General features: G+C 27.7%; 1 protein-coding gene and 2 long non-coding RNA genes across 6 annotated transcripts in view; 2 read left to right on the top strand and 1 right to left on the bottom strand.

Annotated features, from left to right (window-relative positions):
• LOC107445774 (uncharacterized) overlaps positions 1 to 15863 on the bottom strand; it is a 57193-nt gene extending 41330 nt beyond the window's left edge. The window contains exon 1 of the long non-coding RNA XR_006225810.3: positions 15558 to 15863. This is a non-coding gene — a long non-coding RNA (uncharacterized LOC107445774). The remainder of the gene's footprint in view (positions 1 to 15557) is intronic.
• The window catches only part of Ssdp (Sequence-specific single-stranded DNA-binding protein), a 264699-nt gene that overhangs the window by 177690 nt on the left and 66177 nt on the right, over positions 1 to 20832 (top strand). The window lies entirely within an intron of this gene.
• LOC147808743 (uncharacterized) lies at positions 3697 to 11704 on the top strand. Its single transcript, XR_015433666.1, has 3 exons — positions 3697 to 5615; positions 5934 to 7018; positions 11028 to 11704. It is a non-coding gene; the product is annotated as an uncharacterized LOC147808743 (long non-coding RNA).

The following is a 20832-nucleotide window of genomic DNA, read 5'->3' as shown; positions in this document are numbered from 1 at the left end:
TTTACGACAGCACTGTGGTCGGTGCAAGCTTGGTGCGGAATTCGTATCGACCAGCCATTGCTGGGATTCAAACCTAGTTCACCTCACTGGGAGGCGAATGCTCTTTCCCCTGAGCAACCACGGCTCAAGAAGTTTTAATTTATAAAATTTAAAAGTATAGGAATTGTAATTGAGTTGTCCTCTTGGGACAAATATTGTTATTTCGTGCGGAATGAAATTTTCTGCTGACTATTGTTTGATGCGGAATAATGGAGAGAAGCTATTAAATTGAGAATTTGGTTCTTTTGATCATTTGTAATTGTAATGTATTTTTTAAAAGTTGATGTTACTGCTGTAACTGCTAAAATAGTGGAAAAAAATCAATACTTTTAAGACATTTTAATTTACTACGCTTATTTGAATCCCTATTTAAAATATGTAGAAATTTTGTATTAAATATCTCATGAAGAGCTTCCGGTCATTTCACTAATAAGCCTCATTTTCAAAGTGGTGAAGAACAGTTAAGAGTTCTTCGTGAAAACCAACACCACGTTTCCGTGTAACAATAGAATCTTACCATGTAATTGCGATCGAAATTTCGGAAAATTGTGAAGTACCTTATTGTTAGCAATATAATAAAAATCAATTTGATGAAAAATGCTCCTTTTAGAAAATGTAGCTTGTTATATTACCCCAAGACCTTAATGTCTTTGTAAAAGCCGAAACTTATCTATGTGTCTATAAAACTATCCTGAATATCCAGGCAATTCAAATTCTTCTTTTACTCTGAATGAATTGTTCAACTCTCTTCCAAACGAGAATGTGGCCCTTATTTTTTAATATTGTCATAAATAAATAATATTGAAATAAATTAAAATTTCGATAACACCATGAAATAAAACAGCTAGAATGAAATCGTAGGAATAAACATCCCATTAAATTAAATACAAGAGACAATGAGTGGAATTAATTCACGGAATCAAAATGATGAATAAAATTGATTCACCTAATCAAAATAATGAATGAAATGATCTACCGAATAAAAATTATGAACAAAACGATCGACATAATTAATGACGTCAGTGAAATGGTCTACAACTGAATTAATTGCTCTTCAGAATGCAATATACATTGGATTTCACAAAAAAAGTACATCTTTGAGTTACTTATCCAGAATTAATAATGAATGAAATAATCTACGAAAATAAAATAACCAATAAAAAGATTCTACTTAATAAAAATTATCACTAAAACTATCTATAAAATCAAAATAATAAATGAAATGATCTACAACTGAATTAATTGTCTTCAGAATGCAATACATTGAATCTTATACATTGTGCTCTACAGAAAGGCACAACTTGAAGGTACTTATTCAGAATTAATGATAAATGAGATAATCTACGAAATTAAAGTTACGAATAAAGCGAGCTACACAATGAAAATTATCACTATAATTATCTGCAAATCAAAATAATGAATGAAATGGTCTACAACGGAATTAATTGCACTTCAGAGTGAAATATGAATTGACTTTTACTGATTCTCCTCCAAATTGATCTTGAAGTACTCTGAATAAACTCTATCCATTTAATAGAAGCAGTAACTATGAATTATAATAGAAGCAATAGCTGTGAATACACGCACACAAATAAAGCTCGTTGACGAATTAGTACAAAAGAAAGATAGTGCAATTTTTATTTCTTTACGAAATAACGCATGTGATTATTAAATTTGTGAAAGAGTCGTAACTTTTTATTTTTCGCGTTTGATGGAAAGAAAAAGCTGCCATTTCTATGACAAATTTATAATACCTCCCACTTTACTGTTGGCGTTAAAAACAATTTTGTGCGTGCCTTGTCAATCAATTCGGGAAAAAAAAAAAAAAAAATACGTGAGAAGAAAGAGTAATTGAAAATGTTTTTTGTCCTTACTTCCAATAAATTAAAAAAGTATCTACGGAAATGAATAATTGCTTTGTATTTTTTTCGCTTTAATGCTATCTTGATCGGCGCATCTTTTTTTTTCCCCCTCTTAAAGTTGTTAAGTTTTTTTTTCTTTTCTTTTTCTCTTCTTCTAGTTCAAGATTTGCGAAGACATTCGATTTCGTCAGAGATATTTCTCTCGCTCGTTACTGCTATTATTATTGCATTACTTTTTCATAATTTCATCCGTAACACTGTTATTTTATATCTCGATAGCTACGTGATCAAATTTAATGAACAGGCTAGCTTTCTGCTCACTTAATCCGTTTCTTTTCCCGATCTTCTCATAGTAACTTACTCTTTATATTTAAAACAAAAATGAAGAAGAAAATCACACTTCTCTTCCTAGATTTGAATGGGGAAGCGTGCGTTGACGCAGTACCAAAAACTATTAATTAGTTTGCTAAAATTCATTTTTAATTTTCCAAAATTTTTTTGGTGTGAATTAAGCTTTTAAATTAAACAATAAATTTGTTAAGTTATAGGTATAATTTGAGTTATAAAATAAATTTGAATTATACAAGCATTTAATCTGATTTGCGTCAATTATTTCATTTCACTTTTAGAGCTATCGTGTTGATTTCTTTCATGTTTCCCCCCCCCCCTTTTTTTTCAGTTAGAGAAATATGAGTTAAACAGTGCACTATTTATTATTTCTAAAATTTTATTGTGAATATTAGTCGTAAAATAATAACAATTTGAGTTTTGCATTCATGTAACGTTATATACGTTAATTGATTTTTTCTTTTTAAGCGTTATCGTCTTTTCCCTTCCAGTTAAAGAAACTGAAATGATTTATGCAAAAGTTTGCAAATAATTGTGCTCTTAAAAGTTTGAACTAATAGTCTGCCACTATCCATAATATCTGGTTAAAATTTAGAATAATATAAAAATCGTTTTCTAGTATTTCAGGCAATGGAGTATAACGTGTATTAATTTCTCCCGTATTCTCTTGATAACATTTGCACGGAAATCAAGCCAAAATAATAATTAAAAATAGAATTGTGAAAAAGTGCATACAAATTTTTACGTTTTAAATCTTATTTTTTTTTGAATTCGGCATTAATGTGCTAAACTGCATACTTTACCACGTAAGTGTTTAATATTTCCAATTAAAGCATTATTTATAATGACAAAAAAGAAATGACAATAAATTTTACTCGTATTTACTTAAGAAAGCACTAGGCAAAAACGTTGAATATTTTAAGAAATGTTGCTACGTTTCTTTTTAACTTATTCACAATACTGAGTTTAGTTGTTTTCAAAAATCTCTCTGAAAAACTCTTTTTCTGAATTCTAAATTATATGTTTTCATATTTATGATGACATAATGTTGCTAATAAGTTCACACACGATGAGTGAATTAAATTATGCAAGAAATGATTTTAAAAAAATATAAAAAAATGTATGTTTTCCACGTTAACATTTATGACATTTATTAATATTTATAACATGAATATACAATAGTCAAAATAAATAAGATTTAATGCAATGTATTATTTATTTTCTCTATATTTTTATTCACAATTTAAAAAAGAAATAAACATAAATTTTTTTTAAAGAAAAGTTTTATATGTACATTAAAAAGATAAACTAACAACGAATATTCGATTTATTTTTGTCCTTTTTTTTCTTGCGCAATAAAACATTTTTATGATATTTAGCATTCATTCTTTATGCATTGAAAACGGTATCATAATATATTCTGAATTGTTTTCATTTTTATTACAATAATAATATTGCTTAATGTATTTAATGCTATCGGAATAAAACAAGATGGATTCTTAAACAGTCATTAATCTGGGCAATCTTAAACTATTATAAAAAATTTAATAAATTTTTTTTTTTTTTAATTTTTCTTGTAGAGTAGTTTGATTTTTACATCTAAAGAATTGATGAACTAGCATTGATATTTTGAATTTATTTAAATTTTTTTTTTCGCAATAAAATATTTTCCATAAAATTTAGCATTCAGCCATTATGCATTGAAAATGGCCTCATAATAAAATTCTGAATTGTTTTCATTTTTATTACAACAATAACCTTACTAAATATTTCTATTACTATAAATGATTGGAATAAAACATAATGGATTGTAGCATAATGTTGCTGATATACAGTTATTATTCTGGGTAATTCTTAACTTACACAAAAAAAGATATTATTTTCAGATATCTTCAAATAGAATTTCGTTTCCCTTTGATCTGAAATTTATAGAACAAATAAAATTTATGATAAGCATCATCCTGTATGTATGTGATTGTTTCTGAAATGCGTACTAGTTGATAGATAACATTAGATTTCAATGCAATAGCAACTACAATAATAAAGTACTTATTTACTATCTCCTTTGGACAATTTATGTTCTTGCAAAGTTAAATAAAACGTTATTCAAACTTGCCTTTTATTTATTTTTTAAATTATTTTTACCAACGTATAAATATATTTTAAAGATTAATATCATATTGATCTATAAAGTTAGACATTTTTATTTCTTTATTTACCTATAACTCTGAGATTACACAAAAAAAGTATTTTTTATAATTTAGTTTATGTGATTCTTTAGAATATTTTTGAATACATTCAAAAATTAAATAATTTATCACGGTTTTTATATCCCGGAAGCGTTAAATGACACAAAAAAATATATTTAAGTTCATATAATTCAAATGATCTAACTAATTAGCAGATTTTTTTTCTGTTTCTTTTAAAATACACTTCCATCACACAGCTCAGCAAATAATATTTTTTGTAAGGTACCGTCTAGTAACATAATTTAGGCCCAATTAACAAATAAAGATAGTTAAGAGTCGTATGTAGACAATTGTATTTTATGACCCGCAATAAATTGTATAAGTGATAATGATCCATCTTTGTCTAGATAAAGCATATAACATTTTTTCGAACCGCAAAGTCGTCGAAGCTGATATGCGAATCGTAAAGAGCAACTTTGTACTTTTGAACCCGACCCGGAAGACGAGAATAAAGGGACTTTTTTTTCAAGTGGAACTACTGCAGGCCATCACGTGATAACCTCTTGACGTAACTGAAAGTTACCTCGTTTTTGTCAGATAGTATTCGTCATTTACGAATGGAAACTAAAATCATCATTCCATAAAAATTTAAAACTATGTCATTCAAACAGAAATTTCAATATGTATTATCTTTCAGGAGTTACAAATTAAAAAAAAAAAATTAGTTTTAAATTTTTTCTCGCATATTTAAACCTGAGTATCTTTATACAGGGCTCCCACGGGTCAGGAAGAACGGGAAAAGCCTTAAATTGTCAAGGAAAGTCAGTTTTTTTTCATGAAAGAATGGAAAATTCCAAAATTATGCCTGGAAAGTAATCAGTTATTGGGATTCGATTTAAGTAGTCTAACATCGATTACAGTTATTTGTTTGAAAAAAATTTCACTTTTTAGTGAAACTTTTCCATGTTTCCATCCTCATTCAAATATTTATTTTTTTTTTTTGTGCTCACAAAATCTAATATATAACATTACAAATAGGAAAAAAAATAGAAGTGTTCTGATGAAAAATTTTGTATGATGTAGGCAAAATATGTCCTGGATTTACATTGAAAATTTGCTGAAAAACCTGGAAAAGCCAGGGAATCTTTTTTTCCTTCTGAAATTACATGGGAACCCTGTGAACTTAGACTTTTGATGGCAATAGCATGTCCTTAAGTATGCCACACTATCGAAATAGTCCCTAGCAACAAATTTTATCTTGGCCCCCGTTGAGTTCAAAATTGGCTCAATATAGGTCCTATAAGAACATGCACCGAACGACTAATATTGAGATGCCTAGATTTTTTAATATTGGTATTAGAATTGCCTATATAGGGCCTACATTGGCTAAATGATGGATACAAAATATCGGGTGAATCTGACAATTCCATATAGGACCGATATTGGTCGTAAAGTGGTTATAAAATATCGGGTGAATCTGACAATTCTATATAAGACCGATATTGGTTGTAAAGTGGCTGTAAAATATCGGGTGAATCTGACAATTCTATATAAGACCGATATTGGTTGTAAAATATCGGGTGAATCGAAAATTCTATATAGGAGCAATATCGGAAAAAAAGCCCTCTGCTATGGGTGTTATAATAATTTCGTTTATGTTGTTCAATTGCTTTAAATTTGGAGCCATTTACTGTAAAGTAAGCTTATACCTAAATTCAATTAATCAAAAAAATTCTACAACTCTATTTCTGTTTCCAAAAAGCTAGTCATCCATCATATTTAAATTCTAATTTTATGTGAATGATTGGGTATTACAGCTTCTCTGATGATTAATTTCATTTTTTTTTTAAATCTCTCTAGCGTGCATTTAAACCTGCTAACCTCAATAAAAGTCCAGCTTATATAAAAATGGTGAATGCCTCTCATTATAACAAGACAACCCGTTATCAGGGGAAAATTTTTTAGACTTAATACTTTTCCATAAGTATAAAAAAGAATATGAAGCGGAAACCACAGCTGAATTACCAGTTATGGTGGCCGTTAAGTCATGGTAGTTAACCACCACCCATTTTTATAAGTGTTAACGACTTGCTTATGGACTGGTAATCGGATTACTCCAATGACTTTTTTTTTTCTGAGAAATTATGCTAATTTTTATTTGGTTTTTTTTATTTTTGATTTCTATCAAAAGAAAGAAAGTTTTTATGCTCTTGGTAATACGTGCGTGACACGAACACTGCAATCGTTTCCAGGAAAGGTAGATTTAGTATTTCTTGTCTCTCGCTTCAACTATGTCAGGACCATTTTTTTATTTTTTTTATAGAACATTATGTTTTTCGTGGCTAATGGTGCTTAAAAATTTAAATGGTTGAAAAGAAACAAAGCTCATTTAGAAAGTTTTTTGTTCTTAATCTCCATTCAAATTTAAAGGGTCTGTCTTGATTTTGATCGCCAATGTTTAAATCTATAAGGAATTTAGCCCCAACATGCGATGGGTGATAAAAAGAATTCTGATCAGACATGTAATTTTTACCCTTAGTTGTCCAACCAGGCATAATACAGCACCTGGCCAAATTATCAGTTGATACTATTCAGCTTTATTGTTTTTACGCGACTGAAACCGGTTTGCATTTGTTGATGTTCGTGTATCAATGGGTTAAAATAGACGATATATAATATAAATTCGACTGAATAAATTAGACGATATATTATATAAATATTGAATATTTATTATATCAGGTATTATATTAGTATATTATAATAATGAGACCAAATTATCAGACGCACTGTAAGATTCTATGTAAAGTCTCAATTATCAGTTGATACTATGCAGCTTTATTGTTTTTATGCGACTGAAACCGGTTTGCGCTTGTTGACGTTCGTGTATCGATGGGTTAAATTAGACGATATATAATATAAATTTGACGATACATTAAATAAATATTGAATATTTATTATATCAGGTATTATATTAGTATATTATAATAATGAGACCAAATTATCAGACGCACTGTAAGATTCTATGTAAAGTCTCAATTATCAGTTGATACTATGCAGCTTTATTGTTTTTATGCGACTGAAACCGGTTTGCGCTTGTTGACGTTCGTGTATCGATGGGTTAAATTAGACGATATATAATATAAATTTGACGATACATTAAATAAATATTGAATATTTATTATATCAGGTATTATATTAGTATATTATAATAATGAGACCAAATTATCAGACGCACTGTAAGATTCTATGTAAAGTCTCAATTATCAGTTGATACTATGCAGCTTTATTGTTTTTATGCGACTGAAACCGGTTTGCGCTTGTTGACGTTCGTGTATCGATGGGTTAAATTAGACGATATATAATATAAATTTGACGATACATTAAATAAATATTGAATATTTATTATATCAGGTATTATATTAGTATATTATAATAATGAGACCAAATTATCAGACGCACTGTAAGATTCTATGTAAAGTCTCAATTATCAGTTGATACTATGCAGCTTTATTGTTTTTATGCGACTGAAACCGGTTTGCGCTTGTTGACGTTCGTGTATCGATGGGTTAAATTAGACGATATATAATATAAATTTGACGATACATTAAATAAATATTGAATATTTATTATATCAGGTATTATATTAGTATATTATAATAATGAGACCAAATTATCAGACGCACTGTAAGATTCTATGTAAAGTCTCAATTATCAGTTGATACTATGCAGCTTTATTGTTTTTATGCGACTGAAACCGGTTTGCGCTTGTTGACGTTCGTGTATCGATGGGTTAAATTAGACGATATATAATATAAATTTGACGATACATTAAATAAATATTGAATATTTATTATATCAGGTATTATATTAGTATATTATAATAATGAGACCAAATTATCAGACGCACTGTAAGATTCTATGTAAAGTCTCAATTATCAGTTGATACTATGCAGCTTTATTGTTTTTATGCGACTGAAACCGGTTTGCGCTTGTTGACGTTCGTGTATCGATGGGTTAAATTAGACGATATATAATATAAATTTGACGATACATTAAATAAATATTGAATATTTATTATATCAGGTATTATATTAGTATATTATAATAATGAGACCAAATTATCAGACGCACTGTAAGATTCTATGTAAAGTCTCAATTATCAGTTGATACTATGCAGCTTTATTGTTTTTATGCGACTGAAACCGGTTTGCGCTTGTTGACGTTCGTGTATCGATGGGTTAAATTAGACGATATATAATATAAATTTGACGATACATTAAATAAATATTGAATATTTATTATATCAGGTATTATATTAGTATATTATAATAATGAGACCAAATTATCAGACGCACTGTAAGATTCTATGTAAAGTCTCAATTATCAGTTGATACTATGCAGCTTTATTGTTTTTATGCGACTGAAACCGGTTTGCGCTTGTTGACGTTCGTGTATCGATGGGTTAAATTAGACGATATATAATATAAATTTGACGATACATTAAATAAATATTGAATATTTATTATATCAGGTATTATATTAGTATATTATAATAATGAGACCAAATTATCAGACGCACTGTAAGATTCTATGTAAAGTCTCAATTATCAGTTGATACTATGCAGCTTTATTGTTTTTATGCGACTGAAACCGGTTTGCGCTTGTTGACGTTCGTGTATCGATGGGTTAAATTAGACGATATATAATATAAATTTGACGATACATTAAATAAATATTGAATATTTATTATATCAGGTATTATATTAGTATATTATAATAATGAGACCAAATTATCAGACGCACTGTAAGATTCTATGTAAAGTCTCAATTATCAGTTGATACTATGCAGCTTTATTGTTTTTATGCGACTGAAACCGGTTTGCGCTTGTTGACGTTCGTGTATCGATGGGTTAAATTAGACGATATATAATATAAATTTGACGATACATTAAATAAATATTGAATATTTATTATATCAGGTATTATATTAGTATATTATAATAATGAGACCAAATTATCAGACGCACTGTAAGATTCTATGTAAAGTCTCAATTATCAGTTGATACTATGCAGCTTTATTGTTTTTATGCGACTGAAACCGGTTTGCGCTTGTTGACGTTCGTGTATCGATGGGTTAAATTAGACGATATATAATATAAATTTGACGATACATTAAATAAATATTGAATATTTATTATATCAGGTATTATATTAGTATATTATAATAATGAGACCAAATTATCAGACGCACTGTAAGATTCTATGTAAAGTCTCAATTATCAGTTGATACTATGCAGCTTTATTGTTTTTATGCGACTGAAACCGGTTTGCGCTTGTTGACGTTCGTGTATCGATGGGTTAAATTAGACGATATATAATATAAATTTGACGATACATTAAATAAATATTGAATATTTATTATATCAGGTATTATATTAGTATATTATAATAATGAGACCAAATTATCAGACGCACTGTAAGATTCTATGTAAAGTCTCAATTATCAGTTGATACTATGCAGCTTTATTGTTTTTATGCGACTGAAACCGGTTTGCGCTTGTTGACGTTCGTGTATCGATGGGTTAAATTAGACGATATATAATATAAATTTGACGATACATTAAATAAATATTGAATATTTATTATATCAGGTATTATATTAGTATATTATAATAATGAGACCAAATTATCAGACGCACTGTAAGATTCTATGTAAAGTCTCAATTATCAGTTGATACTATGCAGCTTTATTGTTTTTATGCGACTGAAACCGGTTTGCGCTTGTTGACGTTCGTGTATCGATGGGTTAAATTAGACGATATATAATATAAATTTGACGATACATTAAATAAATATTGAATATTTATTATATCAGGTATTATATTAGTATATTATAATAATGAGACCAAATTATCAGACGCACTGTAAGATTCTATGTAAAGTCTCAATTATCAGTTGATACTATGCAGCTTTATTGTTTTTATGCGACTGAAACCGGTTTGCGCTTGTTGACGTTCGTGTATCGATGGGTTAAATTAGACGATATATAATATAAATTTGACGATACATTAAATAAATATTGAATATTTATTATATCAGGTATTATATTAGTATATTATAATAATGAGACCAAATTATCAGACGCACTGTAAGATTCTATGTAAAGTCTCAATTATCAGTTGATACTATGCAGCATTATTGTTTTTATGCGACTGAAACCGGTTTGCGCTTGTTGACGTTCGTGTATCGATGGGTTAAATTAGACGATATATAATATAAATTAGACGATATATTATATAAATATTGAATATTTATTATATCAGGTATTATATTAGTATATTATAATAATGAGACCAAATTATCAGACGCACTGTAAGATTCTATGTAAAGTCTCAATTATCAGTTGATACTATGCAGCTTTATTGTTTTTATGCGACTGAAACCGGTTTGCGCTTGTTGACGTTCGTGTATCGATGGGTTAAATTAGACGATATATAATATAAATTTGACGATACATTAAATAAATATTGAATATTTATTATATCAGGTATTATATTAGTATATTATAATAATGAGACCAAATTATCAGACGCACTGTAAGATTCTATGTAAAGTCTCAATTATCAGTTGATACTATGCAGCTTTATTGTTTTTATGCGACTGAAACCGGTTTGCGCTTGTTGACGTTCGTGTATCGATGGGTTAAATTAGACGATATATAATATAAATTTGACGATACATTAAATAAATATTGAATATTTATTATATCAGGTATTATATTAGTATATTATAATAATGAGACCAAATTATGAGACGCACTGTAGTGTTTTAATAATGACATGTTTTGCACGAATTTCTATGCCATACTTTTATATTTAAGCATACATGTAATGGGTTTTTATTCAGAAGATTTTCCATATACTTCCTATTTGTATTTATTTTTAGCGTATTGCATTACAACATTAACCGATTCTAGATTAACCGATTCTAACAAGTATAAACCGGTTTCAGCCGCGTAAGTACAATAATGCTGTATAGTTTCGCCTGATAATTAAGATTTTACATAGAAGCTTATAGTGCGTTTAATAATTTGGCCAGGGACTCCATATAATCAAAAATACTGATTTAGCACCGGTTTCAAATTTTGACGAAAATCGATGATATCGAAGGAGAAAAAAATCCGATTATTTTTTATAAGACCTAAAATTTATTTTCTAATTACATAAATAAGAGTTTACAAAACAAAGCGTATTCTAAATTTACAAAGTTAAACTTATTCTATTTCAAAAAGTTGATGACAATTATGTATAGAGTAAAAATTTATGTAAATTAATTGTTTTTTAATGATTTAAGAATAAGAGTTAAAAATGCATCATTAACTATAACTTAAAATAAATAAAAATAATTTTTTAAAATTAACCATTGCTATTTTTATCCAGTAGTATAGAAAGAAAAAAAAATTGACATTTTACTTAAATTGTCGCAAAATTCATATTTTCTCAAATTGCGAAAAAAAATAAACTTTATTACTAAAGTAAAAATAAATAGAATACTTTATTTTATTAACAATAAATCATTATTGTTTTAATCATAGTAAAATACTAATGATGTATAAAAAAAAGGAATTAAATATGATGTTTACACAATACAAATATATGTTAATTGCAAACTAGATACTTTTTAATTATATGTCGTTAGTTATGTAAGTTAATGGAAATAAGAAATATTTCGTATCGCAAATCATTAAGGCGCTATAGCAGAACTTTTTCTTTTCAAAATCATCAAGTTTTTAAAAGCCTTTTCAGATAATGACAATGAAGAATCATTTCTTATTTTCTCAGAGAGAAATAATCGAAACAGATGCAGCGCTCCGTTTTTACAATTGAGGCGCTTGGCGATTTGTTAATTTCGTCGTTAGCAAAGAAAAGCGCAATAATATGCCAAATGCCCCTTCATCGATTTTGCGATTTGTGAAAAGGCTTTTCCAGAAAGCAATCTTCATAAGAAAGGAGGATAGTTTTCGGAAATGTATGGCATTATATAAATGACTCCGTTTTTCTCTTCGGAATCCCGATTTTTTTGCATCACTATTTAAAGAAAAGAAAAGGGCACTTTCCTCTAATATCGCGCGTAGAATTACTTAATAAAGGATGTTCCGTATTAACCGCCTTTAATATACATTTCAGTATCTTTGGCAAAAATATAGACAAAAGAAAAATGCTCATTGAGAAATCACAAGTATGTAAGCAATAAAAAAGAAATTGCTTTTGAATTCTAGTGAATGCACTGCTGGGGAAGACTGGTCTGTAAACATCAAAACCAGTTTGATTGCCAAAGACACAATTCCAGATTTTGCGAACTTGTTTTTCTTTTTGCACATTTAAATATTTATTTACAAGTTCTAACAATGTGTATTGCAAGGGTAGGAAATAAAAAAAATTTTAGATACTGGTCCGTGGACCAGTGATTATACTAGTCCGTTCATATTTATTCTGGTCTGTTTACATATCTTTGTTAATCATTATTATTCTTGTTATAAATAATAATAAAGCTAATTTAAATTTTAAAAAAATTGCATTACAGATAATGTGTAATGTTCACTATTATGATGAAAATGCTATTTTATGACAATATAATTAGAAATTGAAAGTCAAAAAACCAAAACAGCACACTCTTTCGTTATATCGATTGTTGATTTGAATCACTGATATTTTTTATTGGTTTTAGTCAAGTTTTAGTGGTTTCGGTCCAACGAACCACTGTTAATTACGAGCCCTGGTGCGTTACAATTTTCATTTTCGATATGGATTCTAAAATTACAATTAGAAGGGTCCTTGCGTAACACCCTCTAAAAAACGAACCTTTTTACTCACTATTTTTTACATCATAAACATATTAATAAAAAAATATTTATTATACAACACATTAATTTCTTTTTATGTTTATAGTGAAATAAATGGTTAAAACACGAAACCGGATGACATAACTAAAGAAACATTATTTTCCTTTTAAGTTTTAAGTGACATTTGGATTGATCTTCGTTGCTTTACGAGGAATAAGATATAATTTTGCTTCAGTTTTCGTCTTGGAAGTTCCTTCCAGAAAACATTATCACTTACTAAAAGCTAAATTGGATTCTTTAATCCACAGGCACATTAAATTGGTTTCAATTTCTTGTAATGTTTATCGAAGATAATTTGTTGATACAAGCCATAATACATTTTTAGAGTTCAATAAGAATGAAAAATAATATGATTCAATATTGGTATCGCAAAAGTGTTATACTAAAAGTACTAAACCTAGATGTAATTATGGCTCTAAGAGATTATTTGTGTTATTAAAACATTAGCTCTTACAGCGGAACCCGCGGGTCTAAAGCCAGATACGGCACGCGAATAATCAATGTTGAGCCCTTCAATCAAATAAACTACTGCCAATATTGTTTTTTTTACTAAGAATATACTATAAGCTTCAAAATAAGTACTAATTTTAAATGTCACAAGATTTAAAGGAAGTTTCCTTTAATAATAACACGCTCAGAACATTTATAGTTCAGGATTTATTTGAAAATTAAAGATCTAAGTAATTACTATAGGGGAAAAAATAAAATCATCACTCTTTTCCTATAGTAATTATTAATAAAATTAAAATTTATTATTTTTTTTATTAATTATAATATAATTATTATTATTATACAGATAAAGTCATCAAAACTGTTATAAATTTTATTCGAGTTAAAGTGTACAAAACGTCGAACGCTTTTTAATTTAGAAAGATTACACATATACAATGTAAAAGCAATATACAATTTAGTGTTATTTGTTTTTTAATTTTTACGACAAATCGAAATTGAACTTTATTGCGCACTAAGAATTACTGAAATTATTATTAATTGTTTGAAAACTGAATTTTTTTTCGGTCGTCGAAAATGAAAAATTATTTTTCTGCGGTCTTATTTCGAAAAAGATTGCTACTCTTACCTTACAGTTTTATCATATAATATACATATAAATATTTGTTTATAAACATAGTAAATAAAGATTTGAGTAAACTTACATAAGGCTTAGATTATTTTTATTTATGGTGATCGCTTAACACCATAATAAAATTCGAAGCTGCGAGACGGTATGAAAAATAGTGTTGATTGAGAGCATAAGTAAATTAAGACAATAGTCACTCACGTGTCTCATTTACACCTCAACTGTTAATTTACGGTTAAATTCTTTGTTATTTAAACAAAATTTTAAACACTTGAAAAATCTCTTGTGTTTTTAAAACCTCCAATTAATTCAAGAAACCGATTTAAATAAATATAAATTTCATGCCATAATACCAATTTAATACAAATATTTAAAACATATATATTTAATTTAAAATAAAAACAATTTTAAAATGATGAAAGTTTTTTATGTATATACTTGTAAAGTGAAGTAAATAAAATTCTGTAAATTTTTTTTTTTTTTTTTTTGCACATATTTAAAGAAAATAACGAACAAATTAACTGTGTTTCTTGTAAATCTTTTAAGAAAATATTAATAAGATTTGGTAATACTGTTTACATATGTAAGAAAAATAAAATAAAATTGTTTGATTCTTTTATTTTTGATTGTTATAATAATACGGAAATAATTTTGGAATACGGAAATAAATAATTCAAATTAATTGGATAAATTTTCTTTTTCGTTACACATTTTAAGAAAATGTAGTAAACAAAAAAAAAAAGGTATGAATTGAATTTAAATATTTTTAAAGTGCTGGTGTTATTTTCTTTCGTAAATATTTCTTCTATATTATTTTGTTTATTCTTTATTTTATTATTTTCATATTATCGTCAGTTTTCATAAATTAGAAAAACAGGCTGATTATTTTTCGTTAATATTTTTTTAAATCTTATTCTTACATTTTTATCACTTTAAAATAAATCAAAAATATATGAACATTAATTCTTAACGCTATTTTTTAATGATGAAAAAAAGTTAATTTGTTAATACTATCTTACGAATAAGATTTAAATACTGACATTTAAAACCTTAAAAATCTATAGAACACTCGCTACAATTAAATAAGAATATTTTTTTTACAAATATAAATATTTATTCAAATCAAATTAGTTACTTACTCTTTTTTTCCCCCTGTTTTGTATTATTTTGTATATCCAAAAGAAAAAGTAATCCACTAATAGGGCACAATCACAATATCCATTATCGAAAAAACACAAATGCTGTCTGATATATTTTAATAACATAATTCAATTTCAAAATTTAATAAATATTTGCTTTTCAGAATCTAAATAATTAAATTTCGTTTCCAAGAAAGTAACCAAACATAAAAAACTTTTTTCGTAAATCCCGCGGAGGTTGAAAAAACCTCGAATTTCGGTATCGCAAGTCTTCCTCTTATTCCATTCGCAGATAGCAATATAACTGCGTTAGAAGAAGAGGAAGGATCGTAGTGATACGGGTTCTTTCCTCCAATCGCCAAAGGGGCTCGCCAAAACAGCCAAATCGTTCACGTCTCGAATATAAGTTGGTTATGCCATACTTAATTGCATGGTAGCGACAGAATAATAATCATGTTAAAACCCTATAGCAAGAAGATTTTGAGCGAGGCTTTTCACAATTAGCTAATTAAGGATTCTGTAGCTGAGAAGTTTCTTTTTTTCCCTTCTTCTTTTATGTATATCTCTCAATATGACGGATATTGTAATCAGGAAGCTGGTATGAAGGGGGGAGGGGTTTGGGAGATTTTCATAAAGAAATTCAGATTAACTTATTTGACTCGTGCTGTTTTTGTTGTTTTTATTTAGGCGCATTTCGAGTGATAAGATTCTCAATTAAAATTCGTGATTATCTTTTCTATTTGCCCTGCCATTTGTAAAATGGATGTTTTCGTTTGGCGCTTTCAGATATATACTTGATGGAATTCCCAGTTTTATTTTCGGAAAGAGGAATTAAGAGGAGAAAAATAAGATTTTGAAGTTGTTTAGGAAAATTGAAATTGATTTATTTTGTAGTTTGGGGAGAGTTAAGAGTTTTGCGTGTAGTTCATTAAAGTGAACAAACGTTTTTATTTGTTTTACATAATAATATATTTTATTTTATTGCTTTTATAATTTTGCATAAGGATTTTTTAGTTTTTGGGATAAGAATTTGAAGTTTTACATTTTTTTTATTTTTTGCTTACATATTTTTTTCTCCATTTATTAATGCTTTTAAAAGAAAGATTTGTCTGTTTTTCCTATAAAATAATCTGTTATTTTTAGAGCTTACAAATTGAAATCATTTTAATATAAATTTTAATAAAAACATTTTATGAATTAAATAAAAATAACTATTTAAAAGGAACTGCGAACAGTGCACACCTTTGCAGTTTTTTATTCAAAAAGTGTTTACCGTTCTGTGATGCATACATTACTACATAGTGCATACATACATTTTAAAACTTGTTCTGATTTTTAAACTTCTTATGACACTTGTTATGATTTTTAAAACTATAAATTTTGTTAGAATTATTGTTTATGTCGCAATTTTAATGTGCGTTACATTTAGAACTAAACAAAATTTTATATTTTCATTTTGTAAGCATTTTTTTTTTAAATTATTAATTTGGCGATTTAATCACCTAACTTACGATTATTCGAATTTAATTAAAATAGGATAGGAAAAAGGATATATATATATATATATATATAAATGAACTTTGCAACCAATGCTCATAAACGATTACTAATTGTAGTTATTTAAAGAAAAGAATGCGATTTATTTTTTTCAAAGATTAAAAAAAGGATGAAATAATGATTTCTTACATTGTTTTCCTTAATTATACAATGGACATTTAATCCTTGTTTATAAACGTAAAACAAATTAAAATTGTATAAAGCTTTCATGAAATTATTATAATTATTCTCATAATTAATCAGGATAACATTGGTTTCAGAACAAATAGATGTCGTTCATTATTCGAAATCATAGAAGAGAACGAAAAAAGCTCTCAATTCTCTTTACTCATATTTTATAGCTAATAATTTATTCTTTTTGTCCTATCGTGTTGATGAAATGATAAATCGTTTTTTAGTTTCCAAGTGCCCCTCGGTTATCGAAATGCCGTTGTATAACATGCATTTCTTTTCTTCTCTCAGTTGCGAGGTTTTATATATTAAAACGATTTGTAGATGAATGTTGAATGATTTAGAATGAGGTAGGGGAACGTTTACAAATTAAACCGCAACTCATTGTTTTCGTTGGATATTTAAGTAAATAAATAGTTTCGCTTTGTTAAATAATGATTTTATTTTGAAACGTTGAAACAATTTGATGAATGTAAAGCAGTTGTTTCTTTTTTTTAAATTTTTTTTTTATGGAACCTTAAGTAATCGACCTCCTCCGTAACAAAATAAAATATAGATATCGACGAATGAGATATTCAGCTATGTTCATTCAAAACGATATTTATGAATGTCCCCTCTCATCTGTAATTGGTTGACAATTACGAGTTTAAGAAATCGAACATAGCTTACAACTGCTACACATCCGCAATATGTGTCGGTTGTTCCTGTCGATGAATAAAATAAAATAGAATATTTCGAACATCTTACACCACCCCTCTTGGTTTGACAAACGGGACAGTGAATGAAGATGGACTAAAATCGTTTGGCTTCTACGTGATTTAAAAGATTGTAAGGAAGGGAGGAGGGACGTGATCTTTTTTTTTTCCTTCGTCGTTTATTCTTTACTCAACATCGTTTCAAATTTAGAATCCAGTTGCTTTTGGCGAAAAGATAACGACAAGCAAAAGAGAAAAACACCGCATAAAAAATAATAATACTAGAATTCCTGCACGATAACAAAAATAATAAATTCAAACAAAAAGGCATGGGATAAAACGAGCTCTAACTTTATTTGCTCTGTAGTTCTTCTTTTTTCTTAAATAATGTCGTTGTCGATATCAATTCTTTTGGTTTATTATGGACTCCAACGTAACCCCCACCCCTCGTAAAGGATTACAAATTTATATTTCTCAATTCAAACTCCTCCCCTCTAGATACGTTTTTTTTTTTGTTTTTTTTTTGGTCTTTTTATTTTTAAAAGATTGAGAAAGAATTTTGTTTTTATATTCAATTCTATGCTTCGGTAGCTTTGTACGGACAATAAAGAAGTTAATCAATCTTTTGAATTAATTTATGTTTTGAAATTTAAAACAAAAATTTTTATTCCGTTTTTTTTTTTTTTTTTTTTCCCTTAAAATTTTGTTCGGATTTCCTTTTCTTCTATTAAATATGTTATTAACATTACAATAATGCGTTGGTATATATCATTTTGCTTTTTAAAAAAATAACACTGTGGTAGTTAATTAAAATCAACGCAACCATAATACAAAGCTGACTTGCTGCATGACTGTTAATAAATTTTAAATCGGACTATGTTTTCTCTTAAGTTGAGTTATATTATAGTTTATCAAGTTAAAGAAAAATGAGTTTGCATGATTATATGGTTCAATTTGGTTATTGCATGAAAATCGTAGCAAATTTGATCTGTAATATGGTTTAACTTGGTACTGCATTTAGATTGTAGCAAATTTGAATGATAACGTTGTTTGACATGATATTGCATTAAAATTGTTGTGAATTTTGCCAATCTTATAGTTCAATTTGAGGAGTATATTGAATGTAGATAACATGGTTCAATTTTGTACAATCTTAAGATTGTTACAAATTCCAACTTGATACTGCTTTAAGATTGTAGAAAATTGAACCGATATTATGGTTTCAACTTGGTACTTTATTGAGGTTGTATTAAATTTAAATGTTAACATGGTTTTCAATTTTGTACAGTATTAAACTCGCAAATCTGAGTGATATTCTGGTTCAAATTCATACTACATAAAGATTGTACCAAATATAATCGATACTATGGTTCAACATTCTCCAAAATTTCTAATAAAAAAGCACGATCTTGCTCGATGAAGTTCATTTCAAATCCTCCGTCTTCATGCGTGTTTGTCCCAATGTTTTTAAAAGCGAAAATAAAAAATACGCTATATGTTAGCGCAGTGATTCTCAACCACTGTGCCGCGGCACTTTTGTGTGCCGCCAAATTCTTAAAATGTGCCGCCAAATATTAGAAATGATGCAATAAAAATTATAATGCTTTTTTTTATTATGAGTAAAGTTTAAAATAAAGAAAAGTGTATATATATATACTTTTCATAATTTTCCCACGCTTTAACAGCGTGATAGCATCTTCGTCGGCGATTTTATTGTCTCTGACAATCTTAAAATAAGATGGAAGTGTTTAGCACACAATTTTAAAAAATGTTGTAAGAGCTGCAATAAGCTATGCAATTAGTAAGCAAACTAACAAAGAATAACTAAAAAAACAAATATATAAAAAACAAATTAACAAAGGATAATTAACAAAAATTAAGCTAACAATTAATAATTAGCAAAAAAACTGGTCAACAAGAAATAAAAAAAACAGTTAATAATTACAGAAAACAAGCTAACAATTTATAACTAGCAAAAAAATAAATAACTGTTACTAACTAATAAAAAATTGGTCGAAAGAAATAATTAATCCCTTAATAAATGTGATTTTGTAGTGCATATTATTTTATTCCACATTCAAAATTATTATCACAAACCATTTAACACAGTGTAAAATAGGTAATTAAAAATCTTTTAATCTAATTTTTTCATTGTGTGCCGTCAAATTTCGAAATCGTTAAAAGTGTGCCGCAACGAAAAAAAGGTTGAGAATCACTGTGTTAGCGCAAGAGTTTAACAGATGTGCTCTGTCAAAAAAGAAAAAGAAAAAAAATTCGTTTCTTGATATAGTGTAAAATTTTTCTGCCACCTTAACAAAGTGTTAAATTTAACCTTCTTTCTGTGCAAGTTGAGCTATATCAAGTAATTAATTTAAAGTTGTACAATGTTAGAAAGATTTTGCAAAACGTTGCAGTTCATAATAAAGCTATCGTACGCACTCTTTGAGCTTAACAGCGCATGCGTAAAAATTTCCGTACCAATCGCTGAATCCTAATAAGGCAGAACATCGCGTACTAATATCTTTAATGTGTTTGTTTACTCCTGGGGGTATAAAATAAGGTTAGCCGTAGTATTAACGAAAGTTAAATTCTACCCAAAATCTTTCAAAACATGGTTCAACTTTGCAGCATTATGGTTGCAACAAATATTATGATATGGTTTAACATGTTCAATATAGTTATTGCAAAAACTTTGAAAACAAACCTAGTTATTTTAAAATTTTCAGAATTAAGTTTTTTGAGCAGAGTACAGAGAGAAAATTACAATAATTATAATAAGGAATTTTTGCGTTATTGTATACTCTTGAGTTTCTTATTTTCTTAAAAATAATTATTTTTATTTACGTTGCAAC

The sequence above is a fragment of the Parasteatoda tepidariorum genome, chromosome 5 (assembly GCF_982258835.1).
Source record: "Parasteatoda tepidariorum strain Cologne lab strain chromosome 5, Ptep-v5.0, whole genome shotgun sequence".
NCBI classification, from domain to species: Eukaryota; Metazoa; Arthropoda; class Arachnida; order Araneae; family Theridiidae; genus Parasteatoda; species Parasteatoda tepidariorum.
Note: the sequence above shows the minus strand (reverse complement) of the source record. Positions and strands in the feature narration are given on the sequence as shown.